This window comes from Trachypithecus francoisi, unplaced genomic scaffold, assembly GCF_009764315.1.
Source record: "Trachypithecus francoisi isolate TF-2019V2 unplaced genomic scaffold, Tfra_2.0 Lachesis_group17, whole genome shotgun sequence".
NCBI lineage: Eukaryota > Metazoa > Chordata > Mammalia > Primates > Cercopithecidae > Trachypithecus > Trachypithecus francoisi.
The window spans coordinates 46,034,452-46,055,947 of NW_022681462.1; the positions used below are offsets into that span (position 1 = coordinate 46,034,452).

The 21,496-nt window shown below is 38.0% G+C and overlaps 1 long non-coding RNA gene across 1 annotated transcript; it reads left to right on the forward strand.

The window, feature by feature from the left end:
- The first annotated feature begins 4,398 nt into the window (after positions 1 to 4,398).
- LOC117062961 lies at positions 4,399 to 15,821 on the forward strand. Its single transcript, XR_004428640.1, has 3 exons — positions 4,399 to 4,589; positions 12,766 to 12,922; positions 15,739 to 15,821. It is a non-coding gene; the product is annotated as an uncharacterized LOC117062961 (long non-coding RNA).
- The last annotated feature ends 5,675 nt before the right edge of the window (positions 15,822 to 21,496 follow it).

Below are 21,496 nucleotides of genomic sequence, written 5' to 3' on the forward strand. Positions count from 1 at the left end.
CATGTAAAAATCTTTCACAATCATAATTGTGACTTTTTCCATCTTTACTTTAAATCTGTCTGTTTTAACTTTGTATGTTGGTCACACAGGTTTAAAACTATCGTATCTTTTTAAACAATGGAAACTTGAATGGTATGTGTTGAACTTCCCTGTCATTATTCATGCCTTTACATTAAATCTGTCTCTTTAGATGCTAATATAGTTGCTCCAGTTACTTATAGTTAATACCCGTAAGCTATACCTTTTCTGGGTTTTTTTTTTTTTTCTTTTTTGAGACGGAGTCTGGGTCTGTCGCCCAGGCTGGAGTGCAGTGGCCGGATCTCACCTCACTGCAAGCTCCGCCTCCAGGGTTTACACCATTCTCCTGCCTCAGCCTCCCGATCAGCTGGGACTACAGGCGCCCACCACCTCGCCCACCTTTTCTGTGTTTTAACTTTGAATATGTATGTCTCTTTCCAACAAAATAAATTTATAAAATCCATTCTGGTGATCCTGGTCTTTTAAATAGAAAGTTTGGTCTCTTTAGATTTATAACAATTACTGATCTATTTAGAAGTATTCCTCCCGTCTTATTATGTTTTTGCTATTTGTCTCACTAATTTTTGTCTTTTTCTTAGTTTCTTAATTGACGTGTTTTGTTCTTTGCTTTCTCTCATTCAATTGCTTTTTTTTCTATATGCTTAGAAGCTGTTATTTTCTGTATATTCTTTTAGTGATTACTCTAGCAAATTTAACACTCATGCTTACTAGGTCCAGCATTTGCATTCTACTTAAGAAGAATTTAAGTTTAGAACTCTTAATTCTAGTCATCCCCAGCTTATTTGTCATTGTCTAGTGTTTTCTTGGTGATCTGTTTATTTTCTCACAGATTAGACATTGCCATTATCACTTTATAATGTCAATATTTGTTATTTACCACAACAGAGTAGTAAGCAGTGGTGTCTGCAGGCAGGTTGCCTGGTTGCGAATCCCCTGCCACTTATAAATTCTGTCATCTTAAGACAAGTTAAACATGTTTAATAATAGGATCTTACTCATAGTATGGTAATAAGGATTAAATGAACTAAAACATGCTTACAGAAATTATCTGGTGCATAACTGCCCAATAGGGATTTACCACTGGCTTTGGTATCTACATTACTTCCTGTAACTCAGACTTTTCACAGAGGTTCATTTACTCTTCTCCTGAAATACATTCTTTACAGATTTCCATGGAGAAGATTTTTCGGTGATTCTTCAGGTTTTATCTGTCCAAACATGCATTTATTTTACAATCCTGAAAGAAAGACTACTGTGAATAGAATTTTAGGTTGATGCTCTTTTCTCTGAGTGCATTGAAGATTGTATTACACCATCTTTCTCTCCCAAAACGCTGACAGGAAGAGCAGTGAGCCTTTACTTTATGGGTTATCTGTCTTTTGTTCTGTGTCTATTTTAAGATCTCTCTCTCTCTCTCCGTGTCAGTCTCGTCTTTTTTTCTTCTTTTCATGTACTAAATCTAGATGTGATTTAAAAAATATCTGGACTCATTAGACTTTCTGTACCTCAGGATTAAGCATTTATCTCACTTTTATCTTTTCACATCTTCTGTCTCCCTTAATCTTTTCTTTTTCTGAAACTACAATGAGATGTATGTAATATCTGCATATTTTGTTGTGTGTTTCTCACATTTTTCTGTCTCTCTTCTTTCTTCTTTCCATATGAAAACATATCTATCTTTCAGTATACTGCTTCTCCTTCCATTTGTGGTGTTTCCTATCAGTCTTTCAGTATACTACTTATTTCCATCTCTACTCAATTTCACATCCACCTCTCAGTGCACCACGTCTCCTTCCATTTGTACTAAGTCTTTTGCGTACTCATCTGTCAAGGTTTTCATTCCAATGTAAATGCTTCACTTCTAGAAGTTGTATTTTTTTTTTTCTTTCAAGCCTGCCTGCTTTTTAAATCTTTTTGAGGCAGCAGCTCTCTGTTACCCAGGTTGGCATGCCAGTGGCACAATTATAGTTCACTGTATCGTCAAACTCCTGAGCTCACCTTTTAAGTAAGTAGGAAGACAGGTGCCTGCCAGTATGCCAAGTCAATTATTATTATTATTATTATTTTTAGAGATGAGGTTTTGTTATATTGCCCTGGCTGGTTTTTTTTTTTTTTTTTTTTTTTTTGAATCCCACTGTGTCACCCAGGCTGAAGTGCAATGGCATGACTACAGGCACAGGCCACCATGCCCTGCTTTATTTATTTATTTTTATTTATTTTATTTTATTTTATTTTATTTTTTTTTAGTAGAGACTGGGTTTCACCATGTTGGCCAGCCTGGTCTTGAACTCCTGACCTCAAGTGATCTGCTTGCCTTGGCCTCCCAAGATGCTGGGATTATAGGCATGAGCCCCTGGCTGGTCTTAAACTCCTGGACTCAAGCAATCTTTGTGCCTCAGCCTCCCAAGTAGCTGGGATTACATGCATGAGGCAAGGTGCCTGGCCTAGTCTGCCTGAAAGTTTCTGATAATAAACAGTACCTTGTTTGTGTATCCTATTGCCTCTTTTACAACTTCAAACATTCAAACTGTACTTGTACTTAGTATTGTATAATCCCAATGGCTGAATTTCTTGATTAGGCAAAGTGAAGAACTAACTCTGCTGCTTTTTTTTTTTTTTCTTATAGTGGTTTTTGGGGGCGGGGTGTGTGTGTGTGTGTATGTGTGTGTGTGATACTGAAATAAAAGTTCATCATATATTCTGTTCTGTATGTGTAGAATCTAATTTCAAGTTGATAGTGCATATCTCTTCTGGGGTGTTATACCTCTTCAATCAAAGCATGTGCCCTAATCAGAGGGCATGTAAATTTAAAATCTAAAACCATGTATGAGAAGCTTATAATTACAAATAAATTATCAGGTATATTTTTCTCTCCGGAGACAAATTTCAATGGATTATTGCCATTGAAATCTCCCCACACAGGCTGGAAGATTGTTTTTTAATCTAGCCCTTGTTTTCATGCAAGGTATAGCCTGTCAATGTGTTTGGATCTTTTTGTAAATCCCCATTTTTCTCTGTCCCAAGGTCCTGTCTCCTCTTCCCCATGAAGCCCAGGTGTCTGAATCACTAAAACCCTCACACATCAGAGCTAGCAGAAGCTTCATTGTGATTTTGTATCTTTTCTGTAACAGAAAGTATTTTAAATTTCCAAACTCACCTCCACCTTGGAAGGACAGTTCTCCAGAAGGCATCCAACTGACCTTCTCCCAGCGCCCTTCTTGCTTGTAGTTTTCCATAATCACTAGAACGGCTGGGTACGTAACATGCTGAGATAGGGAGAATGGCCTGACAGTTGGGGCTCTGTCGTCATGCTGCCCTAGAAACAGGATGTGCTTTAATGCTGTAACCCAGCCATTCCTATTGTCCCAGAGCATACCACCTGAGGGTGGGGATGCTGCTCTCTGGGGATCCTCAGGCTGCAGTGCAAGTGGTGCCTGTGCATTTGAGACTCCTCCTCCAGGCAGCTTTCCTGAACCTTGAGGAGGACTGACTGGTGATAAATCCTAGGCTTCTGTTGTCCCTCATTGCCTGTCTGTGAGTAATAAACCTGCTTTCTATAACTTGTTGCGTATATGTGTGTTCTGTCTTTCCTAACTCAGTTTGGTCACCAGCGCACTACAAACCTGCTTCCGGTCTCGTTCTCTCCTACTCGGAAAGGTGAGTAACGCCACCAGCATAGTAACTCCAGGTATTAGATAATTCAACTTATTCATATCTAAGTGATCATGACTTGTGACCAACCTTTCCAGATGACTTTTGACTTCAGACAAGGAGTTTATCAACTTGATGTTGAAATAATTTCTAACAATAACATTCTTATCAATGTATTTGAGGGGAAAGTAATTTCTGGAAATACACACATTTTACCAGCTAACTTTGTTGTTCACATGAGTTATTTTACAGCTGTCACACTCCTTTTTCAGAACTGCTATGATGGAGATCACATATGTCTTGTAAATTTTATTCATTCAGTAAGTATTTATTAAGTGCCTACTGTGTGCCAGACTTAATGCTAAAGCAACAAGGAAGCAAAAATGAGAAAAGTGAAATGGATTCCTTCCCTCATCAAGATTACAACCCAGTGGGAAAAAGGAAGAACCCAACAATTACATAAACATATGTAAAAGCACATGAGAGAATTGTGGAAAGCCTATTTTGTACAGGGGGATAAATCTTATAAAAACAAAGAAACAGCTTTGCAAGATTATATATATATATATATATATATATGTATTTTTTTCTAATTTAGTAGTGAGAGTTTCTTCACGAAGGTGGCTATGAACTCTACCTCTGCTCTTATGGGGCTCCAGGGATTTGACTGTAGATTTTTACGATATGCTTCTTGCAAAATACTTTTTTTTTTTTTATCCTAGTGGATAGCCTAATGCCTAAGCATTTGATCTGTGACCAAGTGTCCCTCTCACAGGAATATCCTGGGAGACACCACAGTGGCTATTGTCTTACCTGTGTCCAATTGACTCCAATCAAAATAGTCAGCCTCTGGGAGAGCCCTGATGAGCAAAGAAGCTATTTTCAGGTTTATCAGTCAGGTGAGACACAGAGAAAGCAAGTGAACAAAACACAAAAAATAACAGAGGTGGTTTATTACCTACAGATCCCAGAGGGAAGAGGACAGCACACCTCGCAGGGTTAATGGGAAGTGGGGAACCACAGGGGACAAGCACGCTCAGCTAGTGGGCGGGGAGCAAGAGAGAAAACAAGAGACCTGTGGGCTGAAGCTTTTATCGGCTTCCAGGGTGTTACCCAAACACGTTTCCCATGAGGAGTCAAGATTGGTGGGTTTACAGCAAGCTAGAATGAGTTCCTTAGAAACGTGCTATGACTGAGAGGTGGCCATTGTGATGTATCTGCTCAGTCTATGCAACGTGTGGGGGTCAGTGGTGCAAGTCAAGTAGATTGTGTTCTAGAGAGAGGTAGTCACCAAGAGATGGTTATTTAAAGCGGATATCTGGACTGATCACAGTGAGGAATTGGAAGGAGGTCAAGAACTGGGAATTGTGTCAAGAGTGGCAGCCCTGCTTCTGGGATGAGAAAATCTAGCTTATATTCAAAATATACCAAAGCAACATAAAATTGTAGGAATTCACTACAGCCTATAATGACAGATCTGAGTTTATCCAAGGAGCAGATAAAGAAGTGATACTAGTGGTGAGATGAGAAGAAGGACTTGGGTCTGGAGAGCCCGGGAGATCAGAGCCGCTGATATGACAGAGAAGAAAGAGTGCTAGGCAATGGGGCTGGGGAGGTAGGCATGGCATGACTAACAGGGTTGAGGAGGTTACTCTGTGGGCAGTCTTGTTTTAGTCAGGAAACAAGCACAGAGGTCCACACTAGAGAGAAGCAGAGAGGAAACGGAGTCAATATAGTTAACATGGACAGATCTTTCTTTCCAATGAAGACGATGTAGGTATCTTAGTCACGTCTTAGCCATGGCTAAATTACTATACCCCATGCTTTCCTCTTTTAAACTATCAAGAGCTATTGTGAAACTACATTCTTAGAAGAATCAGATCAGTCATCAAAATCATTTCATATGTCCTCACATCCAAATATTGCAAAAGCAGTGAACTTGAACTTTGCAGAGAAGAACTCTTTGGAATTAATTTTATTCCTCAAATAACATGCCATCAGAGGGTCTGTCTCTCTCTTCCACTGTTAGGCCCTTTCCACATGGCAACCAAAACAGCTCATCACCAGAACACTGGGGGGAAATAACATTTAAGTGTAAACGAGCACCAATTCCTCAATAATCATAAATTCATTTATTCATTTTATCAGTGAAAATGTATTAAACATCTATTATGTGTCAGGCTCCATTCTCTGTCCTGTAAAAGGAAAATTAATTAACTTCCAGTAGCTTCATTTTATTAGCAAGCTTTTGGAAGTATGGCCCGAGCAGTTATTCTCCTGAGCAGTCATCCAATAAAAGTTTGTACCAAATGCCCTCCATCCCCCTTTTAATGAAGCAGTAAGCTAATAGACCCCGAGGAGCTAGCAGCCAAAGAGCTTTGAAGAGATGCCTCGCCAGCTGCTGATTTCACACTGGACCCTTCTGAGATAGCCTGGTGATAACTCAAACCAGCATAGAGGTAATTAGCTGCTAATCAAGAACACACAAATGTTGTTTCAATCTGAGTTTTTTTTCTTGTCTCACTTTTGGAAATACCTCAGAAAAAGACACATGGCTGTCAAAACTCTGTGAGCTAAATTTTTTTAAGGGGATGGAGATTGCGAAGACACCCTTTATGAATACAACAAATGGGCTCAAGTCCTAGTTCACAAATTTTTAATAACATTGTTTCAGATGGACTGTAGCTTCACCTCCTTCCTCCTTTTTTTTTTTTTCTTTACAATAAATAAGTTGAAATTAATACACAGACTAACAGATTAGCCAGGCAGAAGAAAGATCTCAGGGACAAATAGTACTGTCCTCAAAACACCAGCAGGAAAGAGCCATATATATCTGCATTGCACTGTATTTTTCTATTTTCTATACCCAACTAAGCCAAATAAAGTTCATGGAATTGGAGAGGTGGCTCTACTACAATGATATGTATAGAGTCACCTATTTGTAATGTTAGCTGTAAATAGTATAGATTTGATTAACATCTTTAATACTGGCTATGGAATGGGGACAGAATAGACTCAGCTTTTATGGGGTAAGTCATTTCTGTTCATGAAGATCTTATAGAATCTTATAGGTAAGATAGAGGTATCTAGGTATCTAGGATTTTTGTCTGTCAGCAATAAAGAAAAATCATGAATGAACCCCTCCTTACAGTCCTGCAAAAAAGTGAACCTATCTGTTGTTTGGAAAGATTTAAAGTAGAGAGGATGTTCCCATCTGCAGGGGACAGTTTATGTGAAGTTGTTCTAGAAGACAGGGAAAGGGCTTAGATAATCCCTGGGAAGCCTCCCGCCCCAACCCTCCAGCAGTAACCTCCCCTGGTAAGCCTACTGGTATCTTCTTCTCTCTATGCTGCTTTTGTGTGAAGGGTAATAGCTATGACACCTACGGTAATTCCAGAAATCCATGTGTCCCACTGAGTGCCACTTGTGTCATTCAGCAGGGTGAGACTCAGACATTGTGGCACTTAGCAGTAACTTTGATAACTCAAAAGAGGCAAATGCTCATCAGAATTTTCCCCTATCACAGAGCCCTGGCAAGAGTATTTTTCTCCTGCAGTGATGAAATAAAACATTAAATATTCTGTCTTCTCCAAACAAAAAACATAACATAATCCCTTTTTATCTGACAGTTTACTGAAACTTATTTTTCTAGGTTCATTGGTTATCTTTTCATTTTACTTATTTGTATTTATTTATTTATTTATTATTAATTTATTTATTTAGAGACGGAGTCTCACTCTGTCACCCAGGCTGGAGTGTAATGGTGTGATCTCACTGCAAGCTCCGCCTCCTGGGTTCACGCCATTCTCCTGCCTCAGCCTCCCGAATAGCTGGGACCACAGGCACCTGCCACTATGCCCGGCTAATTTTTTTTTCTTTTTTTTTGTATTTTTAGTAGAGACAGGGTTTCACTGTGTTAGCCAGGATGGTCTAGATCTCCTGACCTCGTGATCCACCCTCCTCTGCCTCCCATAGTACTGGGATTACAGGCGTGAGCCACCGCACCCAGCCGGGTTACCTTTCTTTTAATAGATGGCAGACAAAATTAGAGATGAGACAATGCATGGCAAAGAATGTCTCTTTCTATGAAAACTGGGATACCTAAAACTAAACCCAGCCAGAAAACACTTTCCATGTCACAGATAACATCACTTATTGACTTATATCTCTGCCAGCTAAAAGAACTGCATATACAGTCACTTATGGATGCTATAAGCCAGTGGACAAAAATAATATTAAAAAGAGAGACAAAGAAAAAATATTGGGAAACTTAGATTCCAGGACTGGTGTCCACCTTGCACGCTGAACTGTCGGGACAGTTAGCCACCTGTAATCCTGAGTGGGAAGAAGCAGATAAATTATTATCTTACTAGTTTTTATTCATCTTAAATGTATGTATAGCTTGTATTTATTTCAGTGTTTAATATTAGAAAGGTTTTGGTCTTTCTTTAGAAGTTTGGTAATATTCTTGTGACCAGAAATATGCCATAGGAAATTAACTCTTGTTTCTATCAATTATTCTACAATAAAGTTGTTTTCATTATTATTTACTTAATTTAGTTATTTATTTATTTTTTGAGACAGAGTCTTACTCTGTCACCCAGACTGAGGTGCAGTGGTGCGATCTCAGCTTACTGCAACCTCCACCTCTCCTGCCTCAGCCTCCCGAGTAGCTACAAACTACAGGTACACACCACCATGCCTGGTTAGTTTTTGTATTTTCAATAGAGATGGAGTTTCGCCATGTCGGCCAGGCTGGTCTCCAACTCCTGACCTCAAGTAATGCACACATCTTGACTTCCCAAAAGGTTGGGATTGCAGGCATGAGCCACAGCACTCAGCCAGGTTGTTTACATTATATGTCATTTGGTGCAGTCTCAATTTCCAAGAACCTATAGGTGACCTTAAGTGAAGCTTTACTGTACTTTTCAGGCCTGTTCCTATCTCAGCAGTGAAAGTGGAGATCCCTCGGACATACTCTCTGTTGTTACTAAGGGCTATAAAAAAACAAAGCCTAGCACATATTTTTAAAGTTTTAGGGTTCATCCTAAATCAATTTTGACACCTTTCTCACTCCTCCTGATTTGAGCCCCCTTACACACATACCCAGTTGTGTACCCCACAGTCAGGGCCATCTCGCCTTCAACCTCAGAAGTGCCCTACATCAGTGAGGGTACCTTGTACAGCCCTATCCTTTCGCTGCCACAAATGTTATATTCGATGTTTATAGTCAAACACAGACTATAGAGTAAAAAGTGTCCCATATTTTTCTTTGTCTCTCTTTTTAATATCATTTCTGTCCACTGTCATATGGTATCCATAATTGATTATAGCTGCAGTTCTTTTAGCTCAATTGATAAGTGACGTTTTATGTGATTTGGAAAGTGTTTTCTGTTAGGTTTCAGTTTTACATCTCCCAATTTTCATAAAAGAGACATTCTTTGCCTTGGGCTGACTCATCTCTCAATTCGTCTGCCATCTCTTATCTATGACACACACCCACACTCACTCAGATAGGAATCATATAGACATGGCAGTTCACCTCACATGCACAGCGTTGGGATGTAGGGGAGGAAACTGAAATACCTAGAGAAAACCCACACAGACGTGAAGAGAACATGCAAATGCCACTCAGACAGTGGCCTCGCAGAGACTATATATATTTTTTCTTATCAACACATCATTGAAGAAAATTACACCATTGGGAGACTTGCTGTAGCAAAATGGGCTGGAAAAAAGCCAGAGCTGTCCTGAAGATACAGTAGCCAGCCCAGTGCCTAAGGCACTGATTTAGAGTGACTTTGGAGTGTCCACTTACCGAAGTGTAAAATCACTAAAGGAGATTTTGGTGGGAGTCGGGATAAGCTGCTCAATTTTGGACATGTAAATTTAGAGACAGCTATTTAGTACATATGTGGAGAGGGCACGCAGGCACTTGGAGACATGAGTTCAGGGAGAGTTCTAGGCTGTGGACGTAGATCTGGGAGTTGGTGTTTAAATGGAATTTATAGACATGAGACTGACTGAAAGCATCATAGCAGAGGGAATTTTTAAAGAAGAGAGGAGGCCTGGGGGCATTTAACACTTAGAGGCACAGGTATGAGGAGGAGCCTGTGAAGCAGAATGACAAGTGGCACCAAGTGAAGCAGAAGAAGAATAGTGAGAAAGTGGAGGCAAGAGAAGGAAGTGTTTCAGGAAGGAAGGAGTCACCAGCTGTGACACATCTGGCGTAGGACAAATGAGATGAGCCCTGAAAATTGGCCATTGGCTTCAGAAAAGTGTAGTAGTTGGTGAAGTTGAAGAAAGCTGCTTTTAGTGTGGTGTTGGGAACAATGCCTGGCAGAATTGGACTCAGGAAACAATAGAAGGCAAGGTAGAGATAGCAAATACAGGCAAATGTGTTGGGCAGATATTCAGGTGGTTACCAAATATGTAGGTAGAAAAGCTATTTTGGTAGAAACCTGGGCGATTGGAAATGCTGGCGTTTCAGGAGTTGCATTTGGTTTAAAGACATAAATACCATTCAGGGAGAGAAGTCCTCTAAAGAGGTATCCAGTATAATTGCATCTGAGAGCAAAAACCAGAGGAAAACAAACCATAAACCACGGGCTAGAGGGTCCCAGATATTAAGATGTATAAAAGGGCCGGGCGCGGTGGCTCACGCCTGTAATCCCAGCACTTTGGGAGGCTGAGGTGGGCAGATCACGAGGTCAGGAGATCCAGACCATCCTGGCTAACACAGTGAAACCCCGTCTTTACTAAAAATACAAAAAATTAGCCGGCGAGGTGGCAGGCGCCTGTAGTCCCAGCTACTCGGTAGGCTGAGGCAGGAGAATGGCATGAACCCTGGAGGCGGAGCTTGAAGTGAGCCGAGATTGGGCCACTGCACTCCAGCCTGGGCGACAGAGCGAGACTCCATCTCAAAAAAAAAAAAAAAGATATATCAAAGGTGATGGAAATCCAGCTGAATTGATAATGCATATGAGTAGAGAGAAGAGAAATTCAGCAAGATGAGAGGAGGCACGTTGGATTTTTCCTAGAAGGCATTTTAATGGGGCTGAGTGCCACATTTCAGGATCAAGTCCTTGGTTCTACTCCTTTTGGCGGCAGGAAAACATGACCACTGCTCCCCACTAAAAATATCAAGGCTTTTGGTACTATGATGCCTCTAAAAGGATAAGCCTTTTGCTTGGCTAGAAAAAGCTGCTATTACCAGCTGGGTTGAAGAATCATAGCGTGAGTCCCATAAACAAAATATCCCTCAGTGCCTTTCATAAATGTGAATTTCAACTTATTTATGTCTTCGGCCTTTGAACCACCTCCTCGAAGGGTTAATACCTTAACCTTTTACCAGGTAAATTTTTAGTGAGAATTAGTTTTGCTCTTGGTGTAGCTCATACTAAACCCCTGGGAAGGGACTGATCTGGAAGGAGGAAAGATGGAGCCTGAATCACCCAGTCTGTCTTGCTGATGGCGAGCCATGGCCTAGGGTCTGGCTGTGTGAGGAGAGAACCCTGAAAATAGACTGCCATCAAGGTGGCTGAGTCAAAGTGCTGCGATGTCAGTGAAAAAGTGCAGGAGAAAGAAGTGTTGCTGACTGTATCACAAAAATTTCTGCCTTTCAGGTGGATTTTCCCATGCTTTGAAATTAATCTGCCAACATAATAGTTAAGTTTGCGTATGATTGAATTAGGTGACTAAGCAATCTTCACAAATAAACAAAAGAAAAATAATATTGTTCAACATTTTTTGTTTTGCTTTTAAAAGTGTGATGGAATTTTAGGTTCAAAAAGAAACTATGAGCCAGAAAAACAGAAGCAGAGAGAGAGAGAGAGAGAGAACCGTCTTTCACAGAAAATCAAATGTTTCATAACTCAGAAAAAATGAATACTTCTAACTTTTAAGAAAAAAATCTTAAATTGTTTATTTCATCTATGAGGCTTTTCAGCCCACAGATCAGGTTTTGTGTTTGTTTGTTTTGATCTTCCACATTTTTGTCATCTTCAACACTCACCTTGAGTTCACCTTCCTGCCCCTTTCTCTCTTATTTTCTCTGACTTTAATGTTTCTTCTTGCCTTTTCATGACTATAACTATCTTCTGCTCATTTTTCTGCATTAGGTTTTTCCTCTAAGTCTCCAATGCCTGTCAACTCATGTATTAATAATTATAAGACATTCTCCCTGCTCACAACAGGCACTTCCAGCAACATTTCTTATCATGTTTGTGCTTATTTTGATCTTTGATGGAGGCAGTTAAGATTACCTTTGTTTATATATATATATATATATGCACATATATATATACACACATGCATATACACACATATATATATACATATAGTATCTACTAAACGTTCAAAATATTTAGATTCTTCTACTATACTGTGATGAAGGCACACATTAGTGACAATTTTCATGCACAGATTTCTACTTTCTATGGGACCCCTTATTTAGACATGAAGTATTAAGTTTATGTCAAAATGCAGGAGAAACAAATTTTTTAAGAACAACAAAAACAGGAAGGAAGAATGTTAAGATTTTTGAAGAGAAAAGTTAAATATTACTATATTTTATGTACGTGTTATTTACCTAATATTTTAAAGGGTAAGATGTCATCCACACAGAGTTGTCACCATGAGTGCTTATGTCTTCTCTAGCTGAAACTGTGAACACTTACGTCTTCTCTAGTTTTTCTAGCTCTCTTACTTTTATAATTCCTTCTCTAATTCCACATTGCTTACTGCATTTTTCTGATTTCTTCATTTTCCACAAGGACGCATTTCCTCACTTTCCGTTATTTTAGTGTTTTCTTCTTTGTTTGGAATTTTTTCTCTAAGGGATATCATCTATATCCTTCATGCTGATGACTTCCAGTCCATCTCTACACACTCTCTCTCACACTCTGTGCGTGTGTGTGTGTGTGTGTCTTGCTAGAACTACACATCTGTATTTTTATATTCTGGCTGGATTTGTCACCTGGATTCCCAAAAGGCTCCACACAGTATGTCCAAGTGGATATCTCTTTGACTCCCCAATCTAGTTACTTACACTGATTTCCTTTTATCTGTCGGCAGCCACACAGGGAGAATGGCTGAGCTACTCCCCACCATCACAACCACCATCAGAATACACACGCTAAGCAGTGTTTGCCTCAGGATGAAGCAAAACACACAGACTTCTGAAGTGGGCACTCCAACACTGGAGACTCATGGTCTCGGGTAACAATACCAGGTAACATAAAGCCACAGGAGGTATGGAGAGGTCCCAAACCCAGAAAATAAGCTATGTATGAGTTTCAGCTTAATTCCTGTTCTGCTGGTCTCCTGAAATCACTAAATGTGATATTCTGACTGTGGAGTTTCATTTTTTTGCAGGGATTCCCTGAAAAATGAGAAAACAGACTTGAGCTAGTAATATATTCTACTTAGACTATCTACAAATATTTACAGACAAACAAGAATCACAGCCTAAGAAGAGACACCACATGCAAACAACAACTGAACAAACTCTAAGAAAGCAAAATTAATAAAGTGGAAAAAGGAAACCTCGACATAAACAATCCTCATTCCTCATCAAGAATTGAGATGTAATTTGTTAAAAAAGAAGTGGAGAAAGAGGATGATGAGGAAGAGCAGAAGCAAGAGGTGAAGATGAAGAGGAGGAAAAGAAAAACAAGTGAAAATGAAGTGGTTAAGGGTAAAATAGAAGCTTCTCAACAGTTCTTGGAGTTTTAAAATATTGTTATGGAAACAAAATAATAAAGAGTAGGTGAGTGCTATAAATAAGATACATGGTGAGAATGTGATTTTTAAGGTGGAAACTTGTGTGAAGGCAACAAAAGATATTAGAAGAAAAACAATGAAACTTGGAAGATAAATCTAAAAGTTCCAACATTCATCTAATAGGAGTTCTAGAAATTCATACAATGATATGCTAAAGATGAGAGTATCAAAGACTTTTTTTAAAAAAGAAAACTTCATGGTGCAAAGAACTTAAGTTCACCTCAAGAATAAAAGGGCCAACAGGGTACAGAGCTGATTAGTAAAATTCATATTACTTGTAGAATATAAACATATGGGAGATAATAGGATTATAAAACCTAAAATAGTTGCTAAGAAATTATTTCTAAGTACTTAGAGGCCTAATGTAAAAATAATTATCTTTTGTAACTAAAATTCCATTTTATTTTAAGAAAGCGCAGGAGGTGGTGAAGTTAGAAGAAAAAGTAAAAGGATGCGAAGAATAATGTCCTTCCATGTGCAGTGTGAAAAGACACAGGCAGAAGAATATATAAACAAAAGTTTCTAGTAAAAAAAAATAACCTTCGGAAAATAATGAGCAAAATAAAACTCAGAAAAAAAAAACAAACAAGCAAATGAGACAGACTCCTAATTCACAGAAGAAATCCATGGGTCTGATAAACTAATAAGAAACCAGTAATCAAAGAAACAAAAATTTTAAAAGTAATGAAATAGTGCTTTTCAACCCAAATTGTCAAAAATTAAAAATAATAATTACTCATTTTTTACTATGTTATATGATAAAATGGAATAAATACTTTAAAGAGATGATCTCACTCAGTGACTATAATAAATCTATGTACTATTCTATCTGTACAGATGAGAATATCAAGATTTTGGGAAACTTCCAGAACTTTCTCTACTCTTCCAGAAATCCTCCGTCGCCTCCCCTTCACAGCTAAAATTTTGGAAGGTTAACTCTGTACATATCATATCCACTTTCTCACCTTCTTCTTTTCACTCATCAACTTAGGGCAGTTATTTCTCTACTTCCATCACTCCAGTGAAATATTTATTTCTAAGCAAACCGCTGTATGATTAACCCTGTAGCTTCTTCTCAGTCCTTGTCTTCACTAGCTTTAAGTGATTGACATTGCAACTTATTTTGACTTCTTGCTGCATCTTCCTTCCTTGACTGTGGCCCTAAGGCTTGCATGTTTCTTCTTGCTCTTTGCTGAAACCTGCACATACTTCTCTATGCCTAACCTGCCACTTCCCCTAACTCACTAGTGCTCCAGAAGCATTCATTATGAGCCAGGGAGTTTAAAATATGTACATTCCCTTGCAGACAAACAAATTGTTACATCTACATGCAAGATGAAGATGAAGTTGCACAGAGGACCAGTTTCTTAAGATAAAAGAAGTATGGCGATTATTCCCTTAACCCACAAACTCAGACTATCTCATATTGATACAGGAATTAAGAAGAAATTATTTACACAGATAGTGAGGGTATGGAAGTCTTTGGTAAGGTTTTCCTTTTAATGAAAAGTAGCCCCAAATCATTTTCCTTTCTAACAAACAGCAGCCTGTAAAATGGAGCTGCAGACATAGATGCTGGTAATTGTGCCAGTCATGTTCAAAATAGTGGCGCCACCATCCCTTCTCTGCCAGCCACATGTACAGTAAGGAGCAGACAAGATGGCCCTGGCCAAGGGAAAAGTTCAGTTACATAATAAGATTAGGGTAGGGTGGCCAGCCTTCCCTGGGCTGTGTAAATGTCACACCTGATGGAACCAATCTGTGAGCTCTACATAAATCAGACACCGCCTACTCGAGCCGGACTATAAAATTCAGTGCATCTGCTGCCAGCTGGCCTTTCCTCTTAGAAGTCCCGTCTCTCCCTAGAGAGAGAGCTGTTTTCTTTTCTCTTTCTTTTGCCATTAAACCTCTGCTCCTAAACTCCTCGTATGTGTCCGTGTCCTGCAAGAGGACAAACCCCAGCTGTTTACCCCAGACAACATATCTTATTATCGCTTTTGCATGATTAAAAAATTGTACTCCTAATTGTAATTATTTTTTGTGAACATGTTACTAAAAAAAAGTGTACAGCACAACAGGTCCCTGTAGTACATTAGGATAATAATCTAGTAAATGCTCCAATACAAAGAAACAAATCAACGCACACGTATACTTAAAATTAGGAAACAATAAGTTTAACTCCATTTTTTTCAGAACTGGTCATGGAACACAAACTTTGTCTTATTTATATTTATAATTATGTATTTATCTCTACTTTTATTTTAGGTTCAGGGATGCATGTGGAGGTTTGGTACATGGCGATGTTGCTTGCTGCTGAGGCTTAGTGTAAGAATGATCCTGTCACCCAGGTAATGAGCACAGTACCTGATCGGTACCCTTCCATTCCATGTACCCCTCCCACTCTTCTCCCTTAAGCAGCCCCCAGTGTCTATTGTTCCCATCTTTGTATCCATGTATACTCAATGTTTGGCTCTCACTTATATATGAGAACACGCCTTATTTGATTTTCTATTCCTACATTGGTTTGCTTAGGATAATGGCCAGCTGTGTTCAGGTCCCTGCAAAAGACATGATTGTGTTCTTTTTATGGTTACATAGTATCATATGGTGTATATGTACCAGTTTCTTTATGCAGTCTACTATTAATAGACATCTTGGCCGACTCTGTGTCTTTGCTAACGTTTCTAGCTCTATAATGAACATACAAATGCATTTGTCTTTTTGGTAAAATGATTTATATTCCTTTGGATATACACCCAGTAGTGGGATTTCTGGGTCAAATAGTAGTTCCATTTTAAATTATTTGAAATATTTCCACACTGCTTTGTACAGTGGTTGAAGTAATTTACATTTCTACCAGCAATGTATAAGTGTTCCCTTTTCTTTGTAACCTTGGCAACATCTATTTTTTTTTTTTTTAACTTTTTAATAATAGCCATTCTGACTGGTATGAGGTGGTATTTCATTATGGTTTTGATTTTCATTACTCTAATGATCAATGATAATGAGCATTTTAAAAATTTATTTGTTTATCACATACATGTCTCTTTTGAGAAGTATCTGTTTATGTCCTTTGTCCACTCTTTAATAGGGTTATTTGTTTTTTGTTGGTTGAATTATTTAAGTTCATTACAGATTTTGGATATTGGACCTTTGTCATATACAGAGTTTGTGAATATTTTCTCCCATTCTGTAGGTTGTCTCTTTCCTCTGTTGATAGTTCATTTTGCTGTGTGGAATCCTTTCAATTTAATTAGGTCCTACTTGTCAGTTTTTGTTTTCATTGCACTTGTTTTCAAAGACTCAGTCATAATTTGTTTGCAAAGGCTGATGTCCAGAATGGTACTTCCTAGGTTTTCTTCTAGGGTTTTTATTATTTTAGGCCTTATATTTAAGTGTTTAATCTACCTTTAGTTAGTTTTTGTATATGGTGAAAAGAAGTGGTCCAGTTTCAATATTCTGCAAACATCCGTTATCCCAGCACCACGTATTGCATTGGAAGTCCTTTTCCCATTGTTTGTTATTGTCAACTTTGTCGGCCAGGCACCGTGGCTCACGCCTGTAATGCTAACACTTTGGGAGGCTGAGGCAGGTGGATCACCTGAGGTCAGGCGTTCAAGACCAGCCTGGCCAACGTGGTGAAACCTTGTCTTTACTAAAAGTACAAAAATTAGCCAGGCATGGTGACAGGTGCCTGTAATCCCAACTACTCAGAAGGCTGAGGTAGGAGAATCACTTGAACCTGGGAGGTGGAGGTTCCAGTGAGCCATGATTGCACCATTGCACTCCAGCCTGGGCAAATAGAGTGAAACTTCATCTCAAAAAAAAAGGAAAGAAAGAAAGAAAGAAAGAGAAAGAGAAAGAGAAAGAGAAAGAGAGAGAAAGAAAGACAAAAAAAAACACAAAAAACCTTTGTCAAAGACCAGTTGGTTGTGTTTGTGCAGTTTTGTGAGTTCTGTATCCTGTTCCAATGTTCTTTGTGTTGCTTTTGTACCAGTACCATGCTATTTTGGTTATTGAAGCCTTGTAGTATAGTTTGAAGTTGGGTAATGTGCTTCCTACTGGCTTTATTCTTTTTGGTTAGCTTTGCAATTAAGGCTCTTTTTTGGTTTCATATGAATTTTAGAATAATGTTTTTCTAAATCTGTGAAAAATGACATTGATAGTTTGATAAGAATAACACTAAATGTATACATTTCTTTGAGCAGTTTGGCCATTTTAACATTAATGATTCTTCTAATCCATGAGAATGGAATACTTCTTCATTTGTTTGTGTCATTTTTTATTTCTTTCAGCTGTGTTTTGTAATTCTCCTTGTAGAGATGTTTCACCTTCATGGTAAGCTGTATGCCTAGGTATTTTATTATTTCTGTGGCTTTTGTAAATGAGACTGCATTCTTTATTTAATTCTCAGTTTGGACGTTGTTGGTGTATAGAAATGCGACTGATTTTTATACATTGATATTGCATCCTGATACTTTAATGAAGTTGTTTATCAGTTCCAGGAGGCTTCTGGCAAAATCTTTGGGGTTTTCCAGGTATAGAATCATATCGTCCACAAAGAGAGATAGTTTAACTGCCTCTCTTCCTGTTTACATGCCTTTAATTTTATTGTCTTGCCTGATTGCTCTGGCTAGGACTTTCAGTAGTATGCTGAATAGGAGTGGTGAGAGTGGGCATCCTTGTCTTGTTCCAGTTCTCTAAGGGAATGCTTCCAGCTTTTGCCTATTCAGTACCTCATGCCTTATTGGACCATGTAATAATGTATAGTGCAACTAAGCATTCTTGAATGATGTCTGTTTAGATAGCAAGCGTCAGTGACTTATGGTTTATTAACAAATATATTTTGTTACTTCCAAAACATAGAAAATGATCTCCACCTGATAAAGGCATTTAACAATAAAAACATAAAAAAAGGAAACATTAATACCAAAGAAGACCTTGTAAAAACCAAAAAAGATTATACTGCAAATATTTAATATTAAAAGCTATCATTCTTAAGATAAAAAGTAAAAAAAAAAAAAAAAAGTTCAAAGGATTAATTACTCTCTCCCATAGTCTTGACCTTGGTTTCCTGACAAATGTTTCAGGTGTAGAAAACGTCTTTGATATTTCGTTGAAGTTGGTCACATGTGTAAGTGCATCTTAGAGCCTCTTTATACTAGGTGTTAACGCATATATCGGTTCGTGCAAATATTTTGTTGGCTTACTCTGATACTGATTTTATTTGTGTGTCTTTGATGAAAATCTCCATTGCTTTTCTAATTCAGATTTTCAGATGTTTGTAATTTCAATTCACAATATCTTGCAAAGAGTATCATGTTCCTTCTTTTCATGTCTTCTGTTAAATTATTTACAAAGAACTGTAGACTGTAGTTAACAAGGTTAATAGCACTCCACAGAATCTCTTTCAAAATTGCCAATCTAAAGACTTTTTTGCTTCCAAAGCTTGCTATTTCTTGGGGAACTACATGACAGAGTATACTGTATATAAAGTATAGTGCATACATATTAATGTTTATTTCATCTGCAAGAATGACTAAGCATTAGCAGCATACAGAGCCAGAAAAACATATATAATATGACAGTGGCTACAAATAACACTGATTAGAAATTGTTGACTTCTCTCCCACATGTTTTTGTGCTGGCTCATAGAAATGCTGACCTTAATCTTTGACTTCTAGTCCACTTTTTCCACTTTTGTTTTCAATGTATTGTCAGTAAATTATTAAACTCCCTTGAACCAGTAACATTCCTATGTTGCTTTGTAAGCTTTACTTTTCATATGAGAATTATAATACTTTTTTCTGTTTTCATGATTTATTGAATAATTTTTCACAGGATTTGAAATTTGGAAAAGCCTCTAAGGTTTTCAGAAAATTTCAGAAAAAAAATTCTGCACAGAAGCATTTAAACATATGAGATACAGCTGATGGAAACATAATATTTGACTTGGAAACCATTATTGTAAAAACTAACACATCTTCTTTCTTTCCTGCTTCAAATATGCATCAAGTGCCTACAATGTGAAAGACATTATCCTAAGTACTCACATGACAAAAAAAAAAAAAAATGGAGTTGTAGATGCTGACAAGACTGTGGAGAAAAAGAAATGCTTGCATACTGTTGGTGGAAATGTAAATTGATTTAGCCTCTGTGGAAAGCAGTTTGGAGATCTCTGAAAGAACTTAGCACTATCATTCAACCCAGAAAGCCCATTATTGGGTATATATTGAAAAAAAAAAATCATTCTACTAAAAAGACACACGCATTTGCATGTTAATCTCAACACTATTCATCATAGCAAAGACATGGAATCAATATAGGAGCCCATCAACAGTGGACTGGATAAAGAAACTGGTACATATACACCATGGAATACTATGTAGCCATAAAAAAGATAAAATCACATCCTTTTCAGCAACACGGATGCAGCAAGAGACAGTCATCCTAAGTGAATCAATGCAGGAACAGAAAACCCAATACTGCATGTTCTCACTTGTAAGTGGGATCTAAACATGGGGTAGTCATGGCCATAAAGCTTGGGAAAATAGACACTGGGGACATCTAGAGGGGAGAGGGAGGGATGCGGCCAAGTGTTGAAAAACTGTTAGGTACTATGCTCGCTACCTGGGTGATGAGATCATTTGTACTCCAAACCTCAGCATCATATAATATACCTATGTAACAAACCTGCACATCTACTCACTGAATCTAAAATAAAAGCATCAAAATTATTTTTTTTAAATGAGTTGTGTGGGTTCTTGCCCTCAAGTGGCCTCAGGGATTAAAGGTGATTAGCTAGAACATGCGGTAGAATATAAATTAGCATAAGGAGAATCTAGGACAAAGAAAGAGGTGGAGATAAAACATAATGGAATAACAATGGAAAGATAGTTATTACAACTCTATCTATTCCAAATAAATTCCAAATACTTATTCTAAAATACACAGATTTTAGATAACTGAGAGCAGTGGTGATGGGGAGGGGAGATTATAATACAAACACAGACACTAAAGCTGGATTGCCTAGTTTCTAATTTCAAATCTCCTAAAATTTTTCCAGACGTATGTAGTTTCTTAAATTCCCTATGCCTTAACTTCCAACTCAGTTAAATGGAAATAATAATGTAATTACTTGAAATGGTTATTCTGATGATTAAATAAGTTAATACATGGAAAGCTCTTAAAAGGGTAAGTGGAGCATAATAACCAATCAATAAACATTAGTTCTTATTTTTGTTGTTGTTGTATTTAATATTTTTGCTGGATAAATAACCAACATGGAAAAGGCGCAAATGTGGAAAATGAGGCCGGGTGCAGTGGTTTACACCTGTAATCTCAGCACTTTGGGAGGCCAAGGCAGGTTCATCACCTGAGGTCAGGAGTTCAAGACTAGCTGGGCCAACATGGCAGAACCCCGTCTCTACTAAAAATACAAAAATTACCCAGATGTGGTGGGGTGCACCTGTAGACCCAACTACTCAGGAGGCCGAGGTAGGAGAATTGCTTGAATCTGGCAGGCGGAGGTTGCAGTGAGCTGAAGTCACATCACTGCCCTCCAGCCTGGGTGACAGAGCAAGACTGTGTCTCAAAAAAATAAATAAAATAAAGTATATAAACTTTTGAGCAGTAAAATTTTTAAAAGCAACATGTATTCACAATAGAAAAATTGTGGGAAATGGAAGACTGATAGAGAAACAGTGGGTAATTTTGTTTAGTTAGAGCATGAACATACAAAAATAAAATGAAGAGTAGAAAACAAAATGTTAACTTTCTCTTTCTATTTCTAACCCATTAACATCATTCAATATTATCCCTTAAATGTCATCTATGGCTGCACTTTTGTTTCCACAATAGTATCTTTCAGCAGATCAACACTCCTACTGAACAAAAATGAAAAGCTTATAAATTTATATCTATAGCTATGTCTACATGTCTAGAAATAAATGGACCAAGACTGCTGAGAGGCAAGCCATGGAGAGATGAGTTCATGTCTCACAGTCACTTTTTCTAGTTATAG